Source organism: Cervus canadensis, chromosome 15, assembly GCF_019320065.1.
Source record: "Cervus canadensis isolate Bull #8, Minnesota chromosome 15, ASM1932006v1, whole genome shotgun sequence".
Lineage (NCBI taxonomy): Eukaryota > Metazoa > Chordata > Mammalia > Artiodactyla > Cervidae > Cervus > Cervus canadensis.
In genome coordinates, this window is record NC_057400.1 from 68,128,972 (window position 1) to 68,150,974 (window position 22,003).

The 22,003-nt window shown below is 38.6% G+C and overlaps 1 long non-coding RNA gene across 1 annotated transcript; it reads right to left on the bottom strand.

Moving 5' to 3' along the window:
* Positions 1-283: 283 nt before the first annotated feature.
* LOC122453939 lies at positions 284-21,777 on the bottom strand. Its single transcript, XR_006273234.1, has 3 exons — positions 21,563-21,777; positions 2,073-2,078; positions 284-294 (listed from the first exon to the last, which is right to left on the bottom strand). It is a non-coding gene; the product is annotated as an uncharacterized LOC122453939 (long non-coding RNA).
* Between the last annotated feature and the right edge of the window lie 226 nt (positions 21,778-22,003).

The window sequence follows — 22,003 nt, forward strand, 5'->3', positions numbered from 1 at the left end:
CTACATAATTCAAAGGGTTTTTTTTGGTCTCCAATGCCACCTTAATGAAATGGTGTTAGATTCTCGTGTGCTCTTTAACACAGCTTTTGTCTACAAAAGACAAGGACTTGACTTAAAGCGGGGGCGGGGGATGGTGAACCAAGAAATCAGCCTCTGTACTTGATGCAGGAATCAGTGCTGGAATAGTGAGTTATCTGAGAGAGCTTTCTCTTTTTCTACTCCTTTTTGGGGACATATGTTGAGAAGTCTGTTACACAAAGATCACAGCGCCTGACATGGCACTCTAAAGGCAATCTGCTATTAATGAAAGTTCATGGGACTTGCAACAACATGAGTGGAACTGGAGGATGTTATGCTTAGTGAAATAAGTCAGAGAAAGATAAATACTCTATGCCATCACTTAATGTAGAATCTAAAAAATAGACTAGAGAACATAACAAAAAGAAACAGGGTCAAAGATGTGGATGACAAACTAGTGGTTCCCAGTGGGGAGAGAGTAGGGGAGGAGAGCAAGACAGGGGTAGGAGATTAAGAGACACAAACTAAATAAGATACAAGGATATATTATTGCACAGCACAGAGAATATAGCTAATATTTTATGATAGCTATAAATGGAGTATAATCTATAAAAATTTTGAATCTGTTACATTGTACACTTGACACTAATATAGTATCACAGATCAATTATATCTCAATTTTAGAAAGTTCATGGGCAAAACACTTTTCTGTAAACTAATTAATGAAAGGTTGAGGGCAACAAAATAAGTCTCCCCTCCCCAACACACTTAATTATACTGTGGAAGGAGGAGGCAAGTTAATAAAACAGCACGACAGGTCTCAAAGTTATTGATTTTCAATGAATACTTACAGAAAGCTATGTAAAATGTATGACATGAGATAGTTTTACACTCAAAATCTTTTTTAAAGCAATGTCTTTAATAATTCATGTTTATTAATTGTTCTAGAAGTAATGTATTAAAAGTGAGGATACATTGTATACTGGAAAGTGTCATTAGATAAATTTTTACTAACAAAAAATCATGTTGTGTTAAATATATATAAACTACAGTGATCTGAAAGCACCTTAATGGTATCCTTTTTAAAGAAAAATGCTTATCCTTGAGTAATGCCCTAGTTCTCATATATAAGTGAAATCTACAGGGTTTATTTTTCAGCTCTCAAAGAACTATTTTATGTGGCATTCTAAATATATCTAAAATAAATATGAGGAGTATTGTACTATTTCATTTCTTTCTGTAACAACAACAAAATCTTCACTTGATGGTTAATGTTACTTTAGATCCATAGGAAAAACTCCTGGATATGGAATTGTTTACATGCATATTAGAATAAGTTACAGAATTAGGAGTTTAGATAAAGAAAGACAAAGCAAACAAATTTTGACCCACAAAATCATAAATGTGGGGAGGGTAAAAGTGATAAGAAAAAAGGGTGGAGTTGGTAGTTTTTATTTAAAGAATAGACATATATAAATGACATGAAAAGAATTGGCATGCTCCTTTTTTTCTTTTTTACTCAATGGGTTTAAATAGATGATTTCCAGGCAAGAATCCTGGAGTGGGTAGCTATTCCCCTCCTCCAGGGGATCTTCCCAAGTCAGGGCTCAGACCTGCATTGCAGGCAGATTCTTTACCATCTGAGCCAACAGTTGTTGTTCAGTTGCCGAGTCATGCCCAACTCTTCACGACCCCAAGGACTGCAGCATGCCAGGCCTCCCTGTCCTTTTGCCATCTCCTTGAGTTTGCCCAAGTTCATGTCCATTACATCAGTGATGCCATCCAGCCATCTCATCCTCTGTCACCCACTCCTTCTGCCTTCAATCTTGCCCAGCATCAGGATCTTTTCCAATGAGTCGGCTGTTCACATCAAGTGACCAAAGTATCGCTTCAGCATCAGTCCTTCAAGTGAGTATTCACAATTGATCTCCTTGCTGTCCAGGGGATTCTCAAGGGTCTTCTCCAACACCAGTTCGAACGCATCCATTTTTCAGTGCTCTGCCTTCTTTATTGATTGTCCAGCTCTCACAGCTATACATGCCTACTGGAAAGACCATAACCTTGCTTATATGGACTTTTGCTGCAAAATAATGTCTTTCCTTTTTAACACACTATCTAGGTTTGTCATAGCTTTCCTGCCAAGAAGCAATCATCTTCTGATTTCATGGCTGCAATCACCATCTGCAGTGATTTTAGACTCCAACAAGAGGAAATCTGTCACTATTTCTACCTTTTCCCCTTCTATTTACCATTGATGGGACTGGATGCCATGATCTTAGTTTTTAATATTTAGTTTTAAGGTGGCTCTTTCACCCTCCTCTGTCACCCTCATCAAGAGGCTTGTTAGTTCCTCTTCACTTTCTGCCATTAGAGTGGTATCATCCGCATACCAAAGGTTATTGATGCCTCTCTTGGTTCCAGCTTGTAACTCATCCAGCCTAGCATTTCTCATAATGTGCTCTGCATATTAGTTCAATAAATTAGAGCCACCAGGGAAGCCCCTAAATAGTAACAGACGGCTAGAAAGAGAACACACACTCTCCTCAAGTTCTGACATATTTGTGTATTTGGCTGAGGTCACACAGACTTAATGGAAACCAGCTGGCCACATTTCCTGGCATACCTCAGTGCAGCTTCCCTCGGCCACCAGAGCCCCTGAAAGAGGGATTTGCAACTGTTAACACTAGCTGCATGAAGCAAGTCTTTCCAGATATGGAAAGCATAATTTTGTCTTGTGCTTTGTATACCAAGGACATATATCACTATTTAGGAAGCCCTTAGGAAATATATGGGCTTCCCTGATAGCTCAGTTGGTAAAGAATTCACCTGCAATGCAGGAGACCCCAGTTCAATTCCTGGGTTAGGAAGATTCATTGGAGAAGGAATAGGCTGTCCATTCCAGTATTCTTGGGCTTCCCTTGTGGCTCAGCTGGTAAAGAATCTGCCCACAATGCAGGAGACCTGGGTTTGATCCGTGGGTTGGGAAGATCCCCTGGAGAAGGGAAGGGCTACCCACTCCAGTATTCTGGCTTGGAGAATTCCATGGACTGTATAGTCCATGGGGTTGCAAAAAGTCAGACATGACTGAGCAACTTTCACTTTTCTTTAGGAAATATATACCCCATTGTTTAAAAAAAAAAAAATGACATCTGGGACTCTGGTTTTCTAGTCTAACTCAGTGATGAATTCATTCAGAGGAAAAACTAGACTGAATGCCCAAATATTCACAAGTGGTTTCCAGATTCCAGCTTTCTAGTATCTTGGAAAGCTTGTTTTCCTACCACATACTCTTTCCCCTTTCAATCCCATATCCCCAAGGCATTACCCAGAGCAACAAATCAATGGGATACAGAGAAATGAATAGTAAATTTATATATGATAAATCTTGGACAAGCTCAGTGCTCAGGCAGATCTGAGAGAGCCAGTAAGCTTTGCACTGTGTAAACGTACTTTGTAAAAACAATTATTTATTTATTTGATTATGTTGGGTCTTAGCTGTGGCATGATCTTTCATTATGGTGCACAGGCTTAGTTGCACCGTGGCATGTGGGATCTTAGTTCCCTGACCAGGGATTGAACCCATGTCCCTTGCATTGCAAGGTGGATTCTTAACGACTGGACCACAAGCAAAGTCCCTAAATGTATTTTTATACTACTACAAAATTAAAATGTATGTGGAAAAAAGCATCATAAACTGTACTTGCCTTTCATGATCAGCAAGAAGATGATTGAAAATGAAGTAAATTTTTTCCCAGTAAATTCTCTTAGTCACATTTTTCTTCCTCCTTAACTATTAGCATAATGTTTGGGATAAGAGTGAAGGGAATAAGTCAAAACTGAGTTCCAGTCTCAGCTTACATTTCTCTTCATTCTTGTCACTTGGTGTGAAATACATGGACCAGTGAAGTCAGCATCACGGGGGGACTTGTTAAAAATGTAGAATCTCAGTCTTCATCTTATATCAACTAAATTAGAATCTGCAATTTAAAAGACCCATAGGTGATTCACAGCATATTCAATTTTGAAAAACACTGCTTTATGTAACTTTTTGTAACTGAATATCTCTCCTCCTTTGTTTCTCTTTGACCAGATGATGAGGGTGATCTAGATGTTGTATAGGAATTTTTGAACTGAAGGGAACCTATAGTAAGGGTTAGTGGTTTAGGGCATATGGACTGTGGAACCATTGTGTCTGGATTTGATTCCCAATTCTGCCACTTACTAAGTGGGCAGATTATACAGCCTCTTTGTGCCCCAATTTCCTCACTTGAAAATAGGAATTTTAATACTTTCTACTTCATAAAGTTGATGTGAATAATTGAGTTTATTATAGAAAAAGTAGATGGGCGCTTGATATAGAATAAGCACTATGTAAGCATCAGCTCTCATTATGAGTTAAGATTCTTGACTGATAACATTCTAGAACATACGGAGGTGCCAACTGACTTGAGAGTTACTAGTGAGTATATGTGGAATCTAAAATATGACACAAATGAACTTACCTAAAAAACAGATTCACAGACATAGAGAACAGACATGTGGTTGCCAAGAGAGAGGGGGAAGAGGGAGTGTTGGATTGGGAGTTTGAGACTAGCAGATGCAAACTGGTGTATATAGCATGGATAAACAAGATTCTACTGTGTAGCACAGTGAGCTATATTTAATATCTGTGATAAACCATAATGGAAGAGGATATATGTATTATATGTATATAATATCCTATATAAGTAATACATATAGAGCATATATGTATTATATCTTCCATAATGGAAGGAGATACATACAGGTATTAATATAACTGAATCACATGTACAGCAGAAATTAACACAACATTGTAAATCAATTATACGTCAATAAAAAAAAAACAAGTTACTAATTGAGGGTGTTCTGTTGGTGTGAGTGTGAAGAATTGAGGAAGCTTTATGGAGGAATGGGAATTCAGAACAGTTTTATGGGATAACTAAATTAGGAAATGATTAGAGACAAAAACCTTAAGTGTTTGCCAGGTAAAACAGACTAAGAGGCAGTAATGAAGGCTTGGAGAGGGACAGAGAAAATCAGGGATCATGTCTGCTAGGTGCCAGGAACTTTGAGGAGGGCATAGGGTGGCTAGAGCAGAGGCTTGTTGGACAGTTGAAAGGCTAAGATTCAGTTCAGTTCAGTTCAGTGGCTCAGTCGTGTCCAACTCTTTGTGACCCCATGAACCACAGCACGCCAGGCCTGCCTGTCCATCACCAACTCCTGGAGTTCACCCAAACCCATGTCCATTGAGTCAGTGATGCCATCCAATCATCTCATCCTCTGTTGTCCCCTTCTCCTCCTGCCCCCAATTTTTCCCAGCATCAGGGTCTTTTCAAATGAGTCAACTCTTCGCATGAGGTGTTCAAAGTGTTGGAGTTTCAGCTTCAGCATCTGTCCTTCCAATGAACACCCAGGACTGATCTCCTTTAGGATGCACTGGTTGGATCTCCTTGCAGTCCAAGGGACTCTCAAGAGTCTTCTCCAACACCACAGTTCAAAAGTATCAGTTCTTCTGCGCTCAGCCTTCTTTATAGTCCAACTCTCACATCCATACGTGACCACTGGAAAAACCATAGCCTTGACTAGATGGACCTTTGTTGGCAAGTAATGTCTCTGCTTTTTAATATACTGTCTAGGTTGGTCAATACTTTCCTTCCAAGGAGTAAGCATCTTTTAATTTCATGGCTGCAATCACCATCTGCAGTGATTTTGGAGCCTAGAAAAATAAAATCAGCCACTGTTTCCACTGTTTCCCCATCTATTTGCCATGAAGTGATGGGACCGGATGCCATGATCTTAGTTTTCTGAATGTTGAGCTTTGTGCCAACTTTTTCCATCTCCTCTTTCACTTTCATCAAGAGGCTCTTTAGTCCTTCTTCACTTTTTGCCATAAGGGTGGTGCCATCTGCATATCTGAGGTTATTGATATTTTCCCCAGCAATCTTGATTCCACCTTGTGCTTCCTCCAGCCCAGCGTTTCTCATGAGGTATTCTGCATATAAGTTAAATAAGTAGGGTGACAATATACAGCCTATTGGATCCCCTTAATTCCAGACTTAAAAGAATGTTAGCTTTAACTGTAAAGAATAGAATATATATACATATTTGTGCTGGAAAGTAAATAAAGTGATAGGAAAACATCAATAAGATGGCTCGGTAGAAGAGAACAAAAGGAATAAGAAGCTAGATTTGATCATTAGACACAAAGAATATGTAGGGGAGGAGGCAATTATGGCTCCAAGACTTGAAGTCTGAAGGACCAGTAAAGTGACGGTACTTTGGGCAAAAATGAGAATGTTGGAAGCATAACCGCTTTCAGGAGAAGATGTTTGCTTTGAAAGTGTTGTGTGCAGGTGATGGGAATGTGTGTTAAAAAGCAAAGACATCATTTTGCTGACAAAAGTCTGTGTAATCAAGGCTATGATCTTTCCAGTAATCATGTACGGTTGTGAGAGCTGGACCATAAAGAAGGCAGAACACTTAAGAATTGATGCTTTCAAACTGTGGTGCTGGAGAAGGCTCTTGAGAATCCCTTGGACAGCAAGGAGATCAAATCAATCTGAAAGGACATCAATTCTGAATACTCATTGGAAGGACTGATGCTGAAGCTAAAGCTCCAATGCTTTGGACCCTTGATGTGAAGAGCTGACTCATTGGAAAAGACCCTAATTCTGGGAAAGATTGAAGGCAGACAGAAGGAGAAGAAGGTGACAGAGGAGGACATGACAACCCACTCCAGTATCCTTGTATGGAGAATCCCATGGACAGAGAGCCTAGATGGTTGGACAAATTAATAAAACCACATGAAAGGTCTCAAAGCTACCGATTTTCAGTGATTACTTTTATCAGTTCAGTTCAGTTCAGTCGCTCAGTCATGTCCAACTCTTTGTGACCCCATGAATCACAGCACACCAGGCCTCCCTGTCCATCACCAACTCCCGGAGTTTACCCAAACTCATGTCCATTGATCGGTGATGCCATCCAACCATCTCATCCTCTGTCATCCCCTTCTCCTCCCACCTTCAATCTTCCCCAGCGTCAGGGTCTTTTCAAATGAGTCAGTTCTTCGCATCAGGAGGCCAAAGTATTGGAGTTTCAGCTTCAACAGCAGTCCTTCCAATGAACACCCAGGACTGATCTCCTTTAGGATGCACTGGTTGGATCTCCTTGCTGTCCAAGGGACTCTCAAGAGTCTTCTCCAACACCATAGTTCAAAAACATCAATTCTTTGGCATTCAGCTTTCTTTATAGTCCAACTCTCACATCCATGCACGACTACTGGAAAAACCATAGCCTTGACGAGATGGACCTTTGTTGGCAAGTAATGTCTCTGCTTTTTAATATGCTGCCTAGGTTGGTCAAAACTTTCCTTCCAAGGAGTAAGCGTCTTTTAATTTCATGGCTGCAATTGCCATCCACAGTGATTTTGGAGCTCAAGAAAATAAAATCAGCCACTGTTTCCCCATCTATTGCCATGAAGTGATGGGATCGGATGCCATGACCTTAGTTTTCTGAATGTTGAGCTTTAAGCCAACTTTTTCACTCTCCTCTTTCACTTTCTTCAAGAGGCTCTTTAGTTCTTCTTCACTTTTTGCCATAAGGGTGGTGTCATCTGCATATCTGAGGTTATTGATATTTTCCCCAGAAATCTTGATTCCAGCTTGTGCTTCATCCAGCCCAGTGTTTCTCATGAAGTACTCTGCATATAAGTTAAATAAGCAGAGTGACAATATACAGCCTTGATGTACTCCTTTTCCTATTTGGAACCAGTCTGTTGTTCCATGTCTAGTTCTAACTGTTGCTTCCTGACCTGCATACAGGTTTCTCAAGCGGCAGGTCAGGTGGTCTGGTATGCCCATCTCTTTCAGAATTTTCCACTGTTTATAGTGATCCACACAGTCAAAGGCTTTGGCATAGTCAATAAAGCAGATACATGCTTTTCTAGAACTCTCTTTCTTTTTTAATGATTCAGCAAATGTTGGCGATTTGATCTCTGGTTCCTCTGCCTTTTCTAAATCCAGCTTGAACATCTGGAAGTTCATGGTTCACGTATTGCTGAAGCCTGGCTTGGAGAATTTAGAGCATTACTTTACTAGTATGTGAGACGAGTGCAATTGTGCTGTAGTTTGACATTGCCTTGCTTTGGGATTGGAATGAAAACTGATCTTTTCCAGTCCTGTGGCCACTGGTGAGTTTTCCAAATTTGCTGGCATATTGAGTGCAGCACTTTCACAGCATCATCTTTTAGGATTTGAAATAGTTCAACTGGAATTCCATCACCTCCACTAGCTTTGTTCATAGTGATGCTTCTTAAGGCCACTTGACTTCACATTCCAGGATGTCTGGCTCTAGGTGAGTGATCACACCATCATGATTATCTGGGTCGTGAAAATCTTTTTGTACAGTTCTTTTGTGTATTCATGCCACCTCTTCCTAATATCTTCTGCTTCTGTTAGGTCCATACCATTTCTGTCCTTTATTGAGCCCATCTTTGCATGAAATGTTCCCTTGGCATCTCTGATCTTCTTGAAGAGATCTCCAGTCTTTCCCATTCTATTGTTGTCCTCAATTTTTGCACTGATCACTGAGGAAGGCTTTCTTACTTATATAAAGCTATATAAAATACATGACATGAGATATTTTTACCCTCAAAACTGTTTTGAAAACAATGTCTTTAATTATTGAGGTTTATTAATTATTCCAGATGTAATGTATTTAAAATGAAGATACATTATATACTGGTAAGTAGAATTATATAAATTTTTACTAACAAAAAAACACAGTGTTAAATATGTATAAACTACAGTGATCTGAAAGCACTTTAATAGTATCCTTTAAAAAAATGCTTATCTATGAATAGTGCCCTAGTTCACATATAAGAGAAATCTACAAGGAGTTATTTTATGTTGCATTCTAAATATATCTAAAATAAATATAAGGATTATTGTTCTATTTTATTTCCTTCCATAACAACAACAAAAATCTTCACTTGATGGTTAATGTTACTTTAGATCCATAGGAAAAGCTCCTGGATGTGAAATTGTTTACATGCATATTCAAATAAGTTACAGAATTAGGACTTTAGGTAGAGAAAGACAAAATAAACAAATTTTGATCCACAGAATCATAGATTTGGGGAGAGTAAAAGTGGTAAGAAAAAGGGGGTGGAGTGAGTAGTTTTTATTAAAATAATAGACATACACAAATGACATGAAAAGAATTGGCATGCTCCTTTATTTTTACTTTATGGTTTTAAATAGATGATTTCCAGGCAAGAATACTGGAGTGGGTAGCCATTCCCTTCTTCCAGGTTATCTTCCCTTCCTTTAGGGGATCAGTCGTGTCCAACTCTGTGCAACCCTATGAACCAGAGCCCTCTAGGCTCCTCTGTCCATGGGATTCTCCAGGCAAGACTACCACAGTCGATTGCAGTTCCTTCCTCCAGGGAGTCTTTCAGACCCAGGGATCAAACCAGTGTGTCTTATATCTCCTGCATTGGCAGGCAGGAATTATAACAGACTGAATTATGGGAAGACAAACAACATAGCCCGCTGTTATATAACTTACAGTTGTCAATCGGCCTTAAGCATATGCCCATTTCCACTCCCTTTCACTGACTGATTGTGCATACAAGCCCTACTTTGCACCAAGCAGAACCAAAAGGAGGAGACTGGAAGTATAAAAGGGGGAAGCCAAGAGGGATCGATAGGAAGGATGACCTATCGAAGGATGATTGATAGGAAGACTCCTTTGGGAGTGTGTGATTAATAAAAGATTTGTCTGCTTGAGCTGAACTGAGCTTTAACTTGTCTGTTGGTCTGCACGTTTTAGTCTGTCACTCCAAATTATTGTTGCAGTGAGACAAGAACTGATAAAGAGGCATAAATCAACATGACAGAAACAAAGCCAATAATGCTTTCTCCTTTTATTGTATTACTGAGCACTTCATAGCATCAATACAAAGATAAAACCTTAAAATTCTAGAATGATAGCATCTTTGTTTTCTTTACGTATTTCAAATTCTTGTCTGTCTTTCCCACTAATCTAAATGAGCTGCATTTAGATTAATTATTAATTTGTATTAATAATTAATTAATTATTAGTTTGTTTATGAATCAACAAAAGAACTTGAAAGAAAAATGAGTCTCAGATCCATTATTCCATCATTCTGCTCCCTGGACAGCATTTGTACTCAGACTCAAAGAAATTTAAAAATAAATGAAGCAGGTAGCTTTCAGGCTTTTCTACATCCTCCTAGGAGGCAAAAATAATGTTTTTGTCCAGGAAACAGCCCAGCACAATTCAGTATCCCTGAGACTATTAACCATCACCAATAATGTTTATCAGTCTCTTGCCTTTAATGAAACAGGAGCAGAGAAATTGATTGGGAGGGGGTATGTGTGTTATCATAATACTGATCCTTGGGTAAAAAGTGCATTTATGAGCAAATCTAATACTGCCTAGCAACTGTCTCTAGGCAAAAGGTGGCTGGGAGTCGGGTGCTGCCGCCGCCTTTCAGGAGCCATCTGCCTGTTTCTACACACCTCCTGGGATATCTGTTTTGGATGATTTGAATTCCAGTTATAAGGTAGAATTTTTCTTAGCCACTCTTAATATTAAATATTTTGCTTTTTAGTGACTGATACAATAAATGTACAATTATTACTTTTAATCCATATCTGAATATAATGTAAATATATAAATCTTCTAAACTACACTATACTATGTCTGAAGTCAGGAGCTTTAGTGATTTTTTAAAAATGTTCCTATCTGTTCCTTTTAGGCTTGACACATTCTTGAGTGGTCTAAGATGATAACCCAGGTTTCCAAGAGCATAAGATATGGTGTTAAACATACCCCAGGAACTTTCAACTGCTCCTGAAAAATCCATCCCTGGCCACCTTTTATGTCCACATTGTATTTCTACATTTCTACTCCTGCTACTGACTGGGATTTATTTTCTTGCTTCTGGCCTTTGCAGCAGGATACAGCTCAGCTAATAGAGTGAAGCAGGCATTTTCAGAGGAACCAAGGGTTATGCCAGAACTTGATGAGGGACAGACAGGCCATCTTGTGGAGAAGTCTGTCCAGGGAGAAGGATGGTAGTGAATGCTGTAGCCTCACAGTGGCTGGATTCTTCCTGATACTCCTGGTCGTTGAGCCCCTCTAACCACGTCCACGCTGCTTATTCCCAGAGTCCCCACGTGCTTCCCTAAGTATTCACGGCACTCAGTCAAACATCCATCTGTTCTTTGATCCCTGTGGATGCTTGGAAGCCTCACCCTCTTTCCTTGTCCATTTTCTTACTGCTGTCCAGTCTCTAAATTCCCAGTTCCACGGGGTCCTCTGAAAGCCCTATTCCTTTGCAAATGCACTTCGCTCAACCTGTTCAGAGTGTATTCCATTGCATCTTTATCTCAGACCTTATTCATGTTTCAGCCCCCTCAAACAGAGCCTGCTCTTTGTGCATAACCTTAACCTCATAAACCAGAGCCCAGGGGCAGGTTGTCATGCACTTCAGCCACCTAGGCCACTTCCAGGCTTCTCTTACTTTAATGAGAAGCCCTTCTTCATTTGGGAGACAATGCATATAGCATTTAGGATCATGGGATTTGGATTTGAACCCATATTTTGAGATGTTGAATAGGTCACACTACATTTCTGAGTCTCGATTTCCACATCTGAGAAACGGGAGTTGTTTTTGTAAGGCTACGGAGATTAAATGTATTCATCCTTTTCATAAATCTTTGCTACTTACCATGTGCTGGGCATTTTCTTCTAAGTACTCAACAAAACAAATCCTTCCCTCATGAAGCTTGTAGTTTCATGAGGCAAGAAGGTTGAATATACACAGATAATTACAAAACCTAATATGGGAGAAAATACAGGGTGTGGTAACAAAGGTTTATTTGGAGATGTAACTTAGGTGATGGAGAGGTGGCCAGGAGGCCAGGCCTGAGGAGGTGTATTTAAAGTGAGGGGAGCAAGACAGATAGGATATAGGCAGTGGGTCACAGGAAAGAGAGAGTTTCGTAGACAGAGGGGACCTTACAGGCTCTGTGAGAGGAGGTGTGTGTCACAGAGCAAGGCTAGAGATGGAGCAGGGCACGCAGAGTGTGGGCCAGATGAAGGAGTTTTAATTTCATTTTAAATGTAATGAGAAGCAATGGTTTTACATAAGGGTGTAACACGACTTATGCAGGTAAAAAACGTCTCTGAGAGCAGCATTTAGAACAGTACTTCTTCAGTAATTGCAGTTACATTCACGTGGGCTTTGCTCTGTAATGTTTTTTTGAGTGTGGCCTCCCTGGGTCACAGTTTTTCTCTCTAACCCAGACTCCTGCTGCCTTCTATTGATAAGCTCAGCTTCTTCTCCTATTTCAGAGCTCCTGACATCCTCAATTCCAGGGGCCGCCCTCCAGGAGACGTCTTATATGCCAGTAAACTCCTGACCACAATTTCTGACTTTCTAATTCCTGCCACACTCACCCATGTCCAGGCCTCCAGGATGGTAGGAGATAAGGAAAGAAAGATAGGCCGGAGCCAGCTTGTGAAGGGTTGCCTTGAGGCTAAGGAACTTGAGATTCATCCTCCAAGCATAATAAGGCAGCACTGATGCTGGCACTTGCTGCCTGTGCGTGCAACGCCCCTCTTCCAGGGTCTTCTTCCAGCTCCTAGTCATGCTTTAGAGTCTGGCTTGTGGCTCAGATGGTAAAGAGTCTGCCTGCAAAGGAGGAGAACCAGACTCGATTCCTGGGGTGGGCAGATCCTCTGGAGAAGGGAATGGCTCCCCAGCCCGGTATTCTTGCCTGGGAAATACCAGGACAGAGGAGCCTGGTGTGGGCTGTAGCCCGCAGAGTCGGAACATGATTGAGCTACTAACACTTTCATTTCACTTTTGGCTTTTGTCTCTTCTAGGAAGACTGCCTTGAAAAAGAAGGTAGTTAATCATGTTACAGACTGCATATAGTTCTTGGTGCTCTTCCACTGCATAATCAATGCTTTTTTTGTGGTCTTCCCTATAAGCCTGAACTCCTTGAGAGCAAGAACTTGTATTCTTATTGCATCCTCAGTACCTGACATAAATGATTTCATTAAAATTTGATTTTGTCAAGTTTTTTGAGTTTTCAGCTTCCACTAAAAAGGAAAATACCCTAATAAAAGATTGGCACATTGAAAGTAAACATTGGTAATTTCCTCATATAATTCTCTAAAACTGCGTTACTTTGCTAAAGTTTATCCAGATATCTTGGCTCTAAAAATTGGCATGAGGTTTTAAGAAAACTTTATATTTTTATGTATTTTAATTTGATTCAGTCAGTTCAGTTGCTCAGTCATATCCAACTCTTTGCAACCCCATGGACTGCAGCACACCAGGCTTCTCTGTCCACGGGATTTCCCAGGCAAGAACACTGGAGGGGGTTGCCATTTCCTTCTCCAGAAGATATCACTTTTCTATTGAAAAGAAGTTATGTAAATGCAGTCAATTTTATTTACAATTTATTTAATTTGTTGTTGTTCAGTCTCTCAGTCATGTCCGACTCCCTGCTGCCCAATGGACTGCAGCACACCAGCCTTCTATCCTTCATCACTCTCTCCCAGAATCTGCTCAGATTCATGTCCTTTGAGTTGATGATACCGTGCAACCATCTCATACTGTCTCCCTCTTCTCCTGCTGCCCTCAATCTTTCCCAGCATGAGGGTCTTTTCCAATGAGTCAACTCTTTACATCGGATGGCCAAGGAATTGGAGCTTCAGCTTCAGCATCAGTCTTTCAGTGGATATTCAGGACTGATTTCCTTGAGGATGGACTGGTTGGATCTCCTTGCTGTCCAAGAGACTCTCAAGAGTCTTTTTCAACACCACAGTTCAAAAGCATCAGTTCTTCAGTGCTCAGTTTTCTTTATGTGAAAGTTTTCTCACCTTTCACATCCATACATGACTACAGGAAAAACCATAGCTTTAACTAGATGGAACTTTGTCAGCAAAGTAATATCTCTGCTTTTTAATATGCTTTCTAGATCTGTCATAGCTTTTCTTCTAAGGAGCAAGTGTCTTTTAATTTCATGGCTGTAGTCACCATCTGCAGCAATTTTTGAGCCCCAGAAAATAAAGTCGGTCACTGTTTCCACTATTTCCCTATCTATTTGCCATGAAGTGATGGGACAAGATACCATGATCTTAGTTTTTTGAATGTTGAGCTTTAAGCCAGCTTTTTCACTCTCCTCTTTCATCTTCATCAAGAGGCTCTTTAGTTCCTCTTTGCTTTCTGCCATATGGTGGTGTCATCTGCATATCTGAGGTTATTGATATTTCTCCTGGCAATCTTGATTCCACCTTGTCCTTCATCCATCCTGGCATTTCATATGATGTACTCTGCATATAAGTTAAATAAGCAGGGTGTCAGTATACAGCCTTAACATACTCCTTTCCCAATTTGGAACCAGTCCGTTGTCCCATGTCCGGTTCTAGCTGTTGCTTCTTGACCTCCATACAGATTTCTCAGGAGGCAGGTAAGGTGGTCTGGTATTCCCATCTCTTTAAGAATTTTCCACAGTTTGTTGTGACCCACACAGTCAAAGGCTTTAGTGTAGTCAGTGAAGCAGAAGTAGAGGTTTTTCTGGAATTCTCTTGCTTTTTTGATGATCCAATAGATGACAACTTGATCTCTGGTTCCTCTGACTTTTCTAAATCCAGCTTGAACGTCTGGAAGTTCTCAGTTCATGTACTATTGAAGCCTAGCTTGGAGAATCTTGAGCATTACTTTGCTAGTGTGTGAGATGAGTACAATCATGTGTTTGAACATTCTTTGGCATTACCCTTCTTTGGGACTGGAATGAAAACCGACCTTTTCCAGTCCTGTGGCCACTGCTGAGTTTTCCAAATTTATTGGCGTGTTGAGTGCAGAACTTTCACAGCATCATCTTTTAGGATTTGAAGTAGCTCAGCTGGAATTCCATCACCTCTACTAGCTTTGTTCGTAGTGATGCTTCCTAAGGCCTACTTGACTTTGGACTCCAGAATGTCTGGCTCTAGGTGAGTGATCACACCACTGTGGTTATCTGGGTCATTAAGATCCTTTTTGTATAGTTCTCTTGTGTATTCTTGCCACCTCTTCTTAATGTCTTCTGCTTCTGTTAGGTCCCTACCATTTCTGTCTTTTATTGTGCCCCTCGTTGCATGAAAAATTCCCTTGCTATCTCTAATTTTCTCAAAGACATCTCTAGTCTTTCCCATTCTATTATTTTCCTATATTTCTTTTTATTGATCACTGAGGAAGGCTTTCTTATCTCTCCTTGCTATTCTTTGGAACTCTGCATTCAGATGGATATATCTTTCCTTTCCTCCTTTGCCGTTTGCTTCTCTTATTTTCTCAGCTACTTGTAAGGCCTCCTCAGACAACCATTTTGCCTTTTTGCGTTTCTTCTTCTTGGGGATGATTTTGATCACTGTACAATGTTACAAACCTCTGTCCATAGTTCTTCAGGCAGTGTGTCTATCAGATCTAATCCCTTGAATTTATTTGTCACTTCCACTGTATAATCAAAAGGGATTTGATTTAGATCATACCTGAATGGTCTAGTGGTTTTTCCCTACTTTCTCCAGTCTAAGTCTAAATTTAAAATACCAGTTTATTGAAGTCTCATTCCTACCTGGGCCATCTCATGTTTTTCTCTAGCTACACTAGATTACCTTTTTTATTAGTTTATTTGTTGTCCTTTCAGTATTTCTTTATGCAAAAACAAGTGAATATGAATGTATTTTTATATAAAAGATAGTCTTGTGCTCTTTCACTCATTTGTGTCTGATTCTTTGTGACCCCCATGGACTGTAGCCCACCAGGCTTCTCTGTCCATGGAATTTTCCAGGCAAGAATCTTAGAGTGAGTTGCCATTTCCTCCTCCAGGGGATCTTCCTGACCCAGGGATTGAACCTGCCTCTCCTGTATTTCATGCACTACATAGCCTAAAATATATACACACTTTTATTCTTGGCTTTTTTTAACATGAAAATTTATCCTAGAGATATTTCCAAGTCAGTAGTTGATACAGATATTCCTTAGTCGTTCTTGTGGATGCAGAATTTTTTATATACCATGATTTATTCAAGTATATAAATACTGCTGGATATAAATCCATACTGCTGAATGCTGCATTCTAGTCTTTTGCTTTTACAAACAATTCTGCAAAAAATAAACCATCATTTCAAACTGTCATTTCAAATTAGCACAGATATATAGTTAGGCACTCATGTGTATATATTTGTATGTGTATGCACGTTACACACAATATCTGTGTCTTCCTATGTGATGTACACACATATACACACACACACACAAGCTTCCCAGGTGGTACAGCGGTAAAGAATCTGCCTGCCAATGCTGGAGACTCAGGGGATGTGGGTTTGATACCTAGGTTGGGAAGATGCCCTAGAGAAGGAAATGGCTACCCACTTCAGTATCCTTCCCTGGAGAATCCTGTGAACAGAGGAGCCTGGCAAGCAATAGTCCATGGGGTTGCAGAGAGTCAGACATGACAGAACACACGCAGCAGCAAAATAAATCTCCTACACATATGCATGAGATTCTTAAAATTTAGACAGTTACATCAAGAGTAAATGCATCTGAGATTTTGGTTGATAATTCCAGAAATTCTTTCCTAATGGTTATTTCATTTTCTGCACCTACCAACAATGTTTGAAAGTGTCCATTTCTCCATAGCCTTCTCTCCAACAGCATGTTATAACATTTTAGGATTTTGCCAGTCTCATGGTTAAGCAGTTATATCTCAGAGTAGTATTAATTTGCATTTTTACTAGTGAAGTTAGCACCATTTTATAGCTATTGATTTAGTGGCTATGCTATTGGTTTTTTTCTGTGACTTGTCCATTCATATCTTTTGGTTGCTTTTCTATAAAGTTAGTCTTTTTCTTCTCTATTCCTAAAAGGTTTTCATGTATGTTGAGAACGTAAGCGTTTGGTCTGTGCTATGAGTTGGAGATATCTTGCCTATTTTGTTATGTTTGTTTTAACTCTGCTAATGACATGTTTCTGACATGCAGAAGTGCTGGTTTCATTTGTATTTACTCCTGTTAGCCTTTCCAAAATTTGAGTCACAGTTAAATAGTTACGATAAAATACTTTCCCAAGGTTATAATAAGAACCACCTTTGCTGCTTTCTAGTACTTCTAAATTTCATTTTCTTACATTTAAATCTTTGATCTATTTGTTTAACTTGATACATAGCATCAGTATGGAATCTGCCTTATTTTTTCCAACTTGCTACCCAGTTTTCCCAAGACTATTCATTAAAAAGTCTATCTTTACTGTTTGATTTGATGTGCAGTGTTCATTGTACACTAAATTCCCATAGGTATTCAAGTCTCTCTCTGGACTTTCTATCCTGTTTGATTAGTCTGTCTTTTCATGAGCCAATCCTATAATTTAATGATTGATGCATTATAGCAATTTTACACTGCAGAATTTTCCAGGTTATTCTTCTTTGATCACTTATTTTTTCCTGGGCACTTTAAAATTGGTTTATCTAGTTCCAGAGAATAATCCATATTTTTACTGTTTGTTCTTTGATAATTTAAAAATATCACACATTGCTTTATGATATTGTCTTCCCACTAAAGAACACAATACATCTTTACATTAATCTGAGTTAAATTGTTTTCACTGCAATATAATTGACAAATAAAATTTAGTTAATAGTTTCAGGTGTACAACATAATAATTTGATATAGTTGCTTGGCCAAAAAGTTGGTTCAGGATTTTCCCATAAGATGGCTTTAGTAGCACTTAGTCTTCAACTTCATTCAAAACATTTTTTTAGATTGTGTTATGACAGCTGTCATATTGGCATGCATTTTTTTAAAAATTGGCAAATTTTTTGTAGATGTTTTATTATTGAAAATGGAAGAAAAGCAAAATTTTTAGCATATTATGCTTTGTTATTTCAAGAAAGGTAGAAACACAAATAAAACACAAAAAAAAGATTTTTGCAATGTATGGAGAAGGTTCTCTGAGTGACCAAACGTGTGAAAAGTGGTTTGTGAAGTTTCATGCTGGAAGGTTTTCACTGGATGATGCTCCACAGTCAGGTAGACCAATTGAAGTTGATAGCGATCAAATTGAGACATTAATTGAGAACAATCAACATTATACCATGTAGGAGATAGCCAACATACTCAAAATAGCCAAGCCTTGATAATCGTTTGTACCAGCTTGGTTATGTTAATTGCTTTGGTGTTTGGGTTCCACATAAGTTAAGCAAAAAAAACTGAACTGGACATATAAGTCAGTCAGTCAGTCAGTTCAGTCGCTCAGTCGTGTCTGACTCTTTGCGACCCCATGAATTGCAGCACGCCAGGCCTCCCTGAACATATAAGTAAGATCATACAATATTTGTCTTTCTCTCATTGTTTTATTTAGTCTTTCTCTCATTATTTCACTCAATATAGCACTCTCAAGGTCCAAAAGACAGGATTTCCTTCTTTTTATGGCTAAATTATCATAAATATTTACTCAACATCTGTCTTGTCCATTCATCCATCAGTAGTAGACATTTCAATTGCTTCCATATCTTGGCTCTTGTGAATAATGCTGCAGTAAACATGAGCATATCTTTTCAAGTTAATGTTTTTGTTTCCTTCAAAAAATACCCAGAGGTGGAATTGCTAGATCCTATGGTGGTTCTAGTTTTAAGTTTTATTTTTATGTTTATTTTTATGTTGGAGGATAGTTGATTTACAGTGTTGCGTTTCAGGTGTTCAGCAAAGCGATTCCATTATACATATTCATGTATCTATTCTTTCTATTCTTTTTCAGATATTTTTACCATTTAGGTTGTTACAGAATATTGAATAGAGTTCTCTGTGCTATCCAGTAGGTCCTTGTAGATTATTTAATATACAATAGTTTGTACATGCTAATCCCAATCTCCTAATTTATCCTGCCCCACCCCACCTTTCCCCTTTGATACCTATAAATTTTTTTCTAAGATCTGTGAGTCTGTTTCTGTTTTGTAAATAAGTTCATTTGTATCATTTTTTAGCATCCACAAATAAGTGATATCATATCATATGATATTTGCCTTTCTCTCTGACATATTTCACTTAGTATTATAATCTCTAGGTCCATCCATGTTGCTTCAAATGCATTATTTCATTCTTTTTTATGGCTGAGTAATATTCCATTGTGTATGTGTACCACATCTTCTTATCCATTCTTCTGTCATTGAACATTTAGATTGTTTTCATGTCTTGGCTATTGTAAATAGTGCTGCAAGGAACTGTGGGGTTTATGCCTCTTTTCAAATTATGGTTTTCTCCAGGTATAGGCCTAGGAGTGGAATCACTGAACCATATGGTAGGTCTATTTTTAAGTTTTTTATGAACCTCCATACTGTTTTCCATAGCAGCTGCACCAGTTTACATTCACACCAACAATGCACAAGGGTTCTTTTTTCCTCCACATCCTCCCAAGTTAAGTTTCATATCCTTTGTATTAGAAAGATTCTCCTCTGGGTTCTGGGTATTTCTTAAGACCTGAATATTTCATCTTTTGTTGTTATTGAAAGGGAGTCTATTTACATTATTTCTGTCATTGTTATTTTAATAGATTAATTTCTGTATAATAATTATTTTATATCAGACTACTTTGATTTCTCTCTAGTTGTCAGTTTCATTTGCTGTCTCTTGGACTTTTTCAGGTGTATGATCATACCATCTGCAAAATGGAGATAATTTAATTTTTTTCCAATTTCTGTACCTTTAACTTCCTATGGTTTTGGAGGTATTAGGCAATTAATTAGACAGTGTGAAGTAGTAGTGATTGTTGTAGAAGTTTGATAGTTTGATAATGAGTTTGTCTAGTTTCTGACTTTAGGAGAAATATCTTTGGCCTTTCTCCATTAGGAAATACATTTGCCTTAGGGCTGAGATAAAATATGTCCAATCATATAAGTGAGGTTTTCATCAACTCTTATTCTGAGTGCTTTTTTTGGAAATCAAGGGTAGATTTATTTTTAGCAAATTTATTTTCTGTGCCTATGTGCATGCACGCTAAGTCGCTTCAGTCATGTCCGAGTCTTTGCCAACCCATGGACTGGTGCCTGCAAGGCTCCTCTGTCCATGGAATTCTCCAGGCAAGAATACTGGAGTGGGTTGCCATGCTCTCCTCCAGGGGATCTTCCCTCCTATGATTATATATAAATGTAATTTTCCATGGATTTATTAATATGCTAAAATACAGGACTAAATGTTGTACTATTGAACAATTCAGACGTTCTTGTACAGGAGGGGGGGAGGAACCTGAGTTGATTATGACAGATAGTTCTCTTTCTGTGCTATTTATTAATATTTTACTGTCTTTTTGAAGTGATATTCATAAATATAATTCATCTTTTTGCATTCTATCAGTTTTAGTATCAATGATTTATGAGATAATTTTGAAGTTTTCATTATTCTGACAACTGAGACATTTTTCTGAGATCTGAGACAGTTTAAATAATGTTAGACTTACCTATTCTCTAAAGATTTCTCTGTGAAACTAGGAAATAGTACTTTTGGAGGGGTGGAGTAGATATATGCAATACATATAACCAGCAATTAAGCTAGTTTGCAACCACTTCTTTCAGATTTCCCTCCATTCCAATACACAACTTTAGTATCCAACAGTGTTTTACCGTGATACTCTTAACTGTACTTTAGCTACTACAGCCTAATTTGTAAGTTCCAATAGAAATCAAGTTCAGTACAATTCCTAAACCTGCTGGGGTAAGTTTTGGTTGAATACTTTTTCCTGGGAATTTATCTATTTCTTTATTTATTTTTCATACAGTTGTACAAAATAGTTCTATAATCCCTTTTGTTTTTGTGATTATTTCCATTTTTTGTGTCTTATTTTTTGACTGATATTTTTGGATTGGTAGGTAAATTAAAGTATCCTGTTTGTAGTGTATTTCTGTTTCTCCGTGTATAGTCTATGGGTTTTTACTTCATGAAAGTTAGTTATTGCTAAGTCACTTATTTGGTACCTAGATATTCATTTCTTATATTCCTTTTGAATTCTTACCCTTAGCATTAAAAAAAAGTCTTTTAAAATTGCTTTTTGATTTCAGTTCTGCATTCACTGATACCAAAATCACTGCCATGCTTTCTTCTTGTTAGTATTTCTTCATCCTTTTATTCTTCTCTTTACTGAATTGCATCCGCCCAGTTGTGGATGGGACTGGTGATAGAAGCAAGGTCCGATGCTGTAAAGAGCAATACTGCATAGGAACCTGGAATGTTAGGTCCATGAATCAAGGCAAATTGGAAGTGGTCAAACAGGAGATGACAAGAGTGAACATTGACCTTCTAGGAATGAGCAAACTAACATGGACGAGAATGGGTGAATTTAACTCAGATGACCATTATATCTACTACTATGGGCAGGAATCCCTTAGAAGAAATGGAGGAGCCATCATAGTCAACAAAAGTCCAAAATGCAGTACTTGGATGCAATCTCAAAAATGACAGAATGATCTCTATTCGTTTCCAAGGCAAACCATTCAATATCACGGTAATTCAAGTCTATGCCCCGACCAGTAATGCTGAAGAAGCTGTACAGTTCTATGAAGGCTTACAAGACCGTCTAGAACTAACACCCAAAAAAGATGTACTTTTCATTATAGGGGACTGGAATGCAAAAGCAGGAAGTCAAGGAACACCTGGAGTAACAAGAAGATTTGGTCTTGGAGTACGGAATGAAGCAGGGCAAAGGCTAACAGAGTTCTGCCAAGAGAACGCACTGGTCATAGCAAACACCCTCTTCCAACAACATAAGAGAAGACTCTACACATGGACATCACCAGATGGTCAACACCGAAATCAGATTGATTATATTCTTTGCAGCCAAAGATGGAGACACTCTATACAGCCAGCAAAAACAAGACCAGGAGCTGACTGTGGCTCAGAT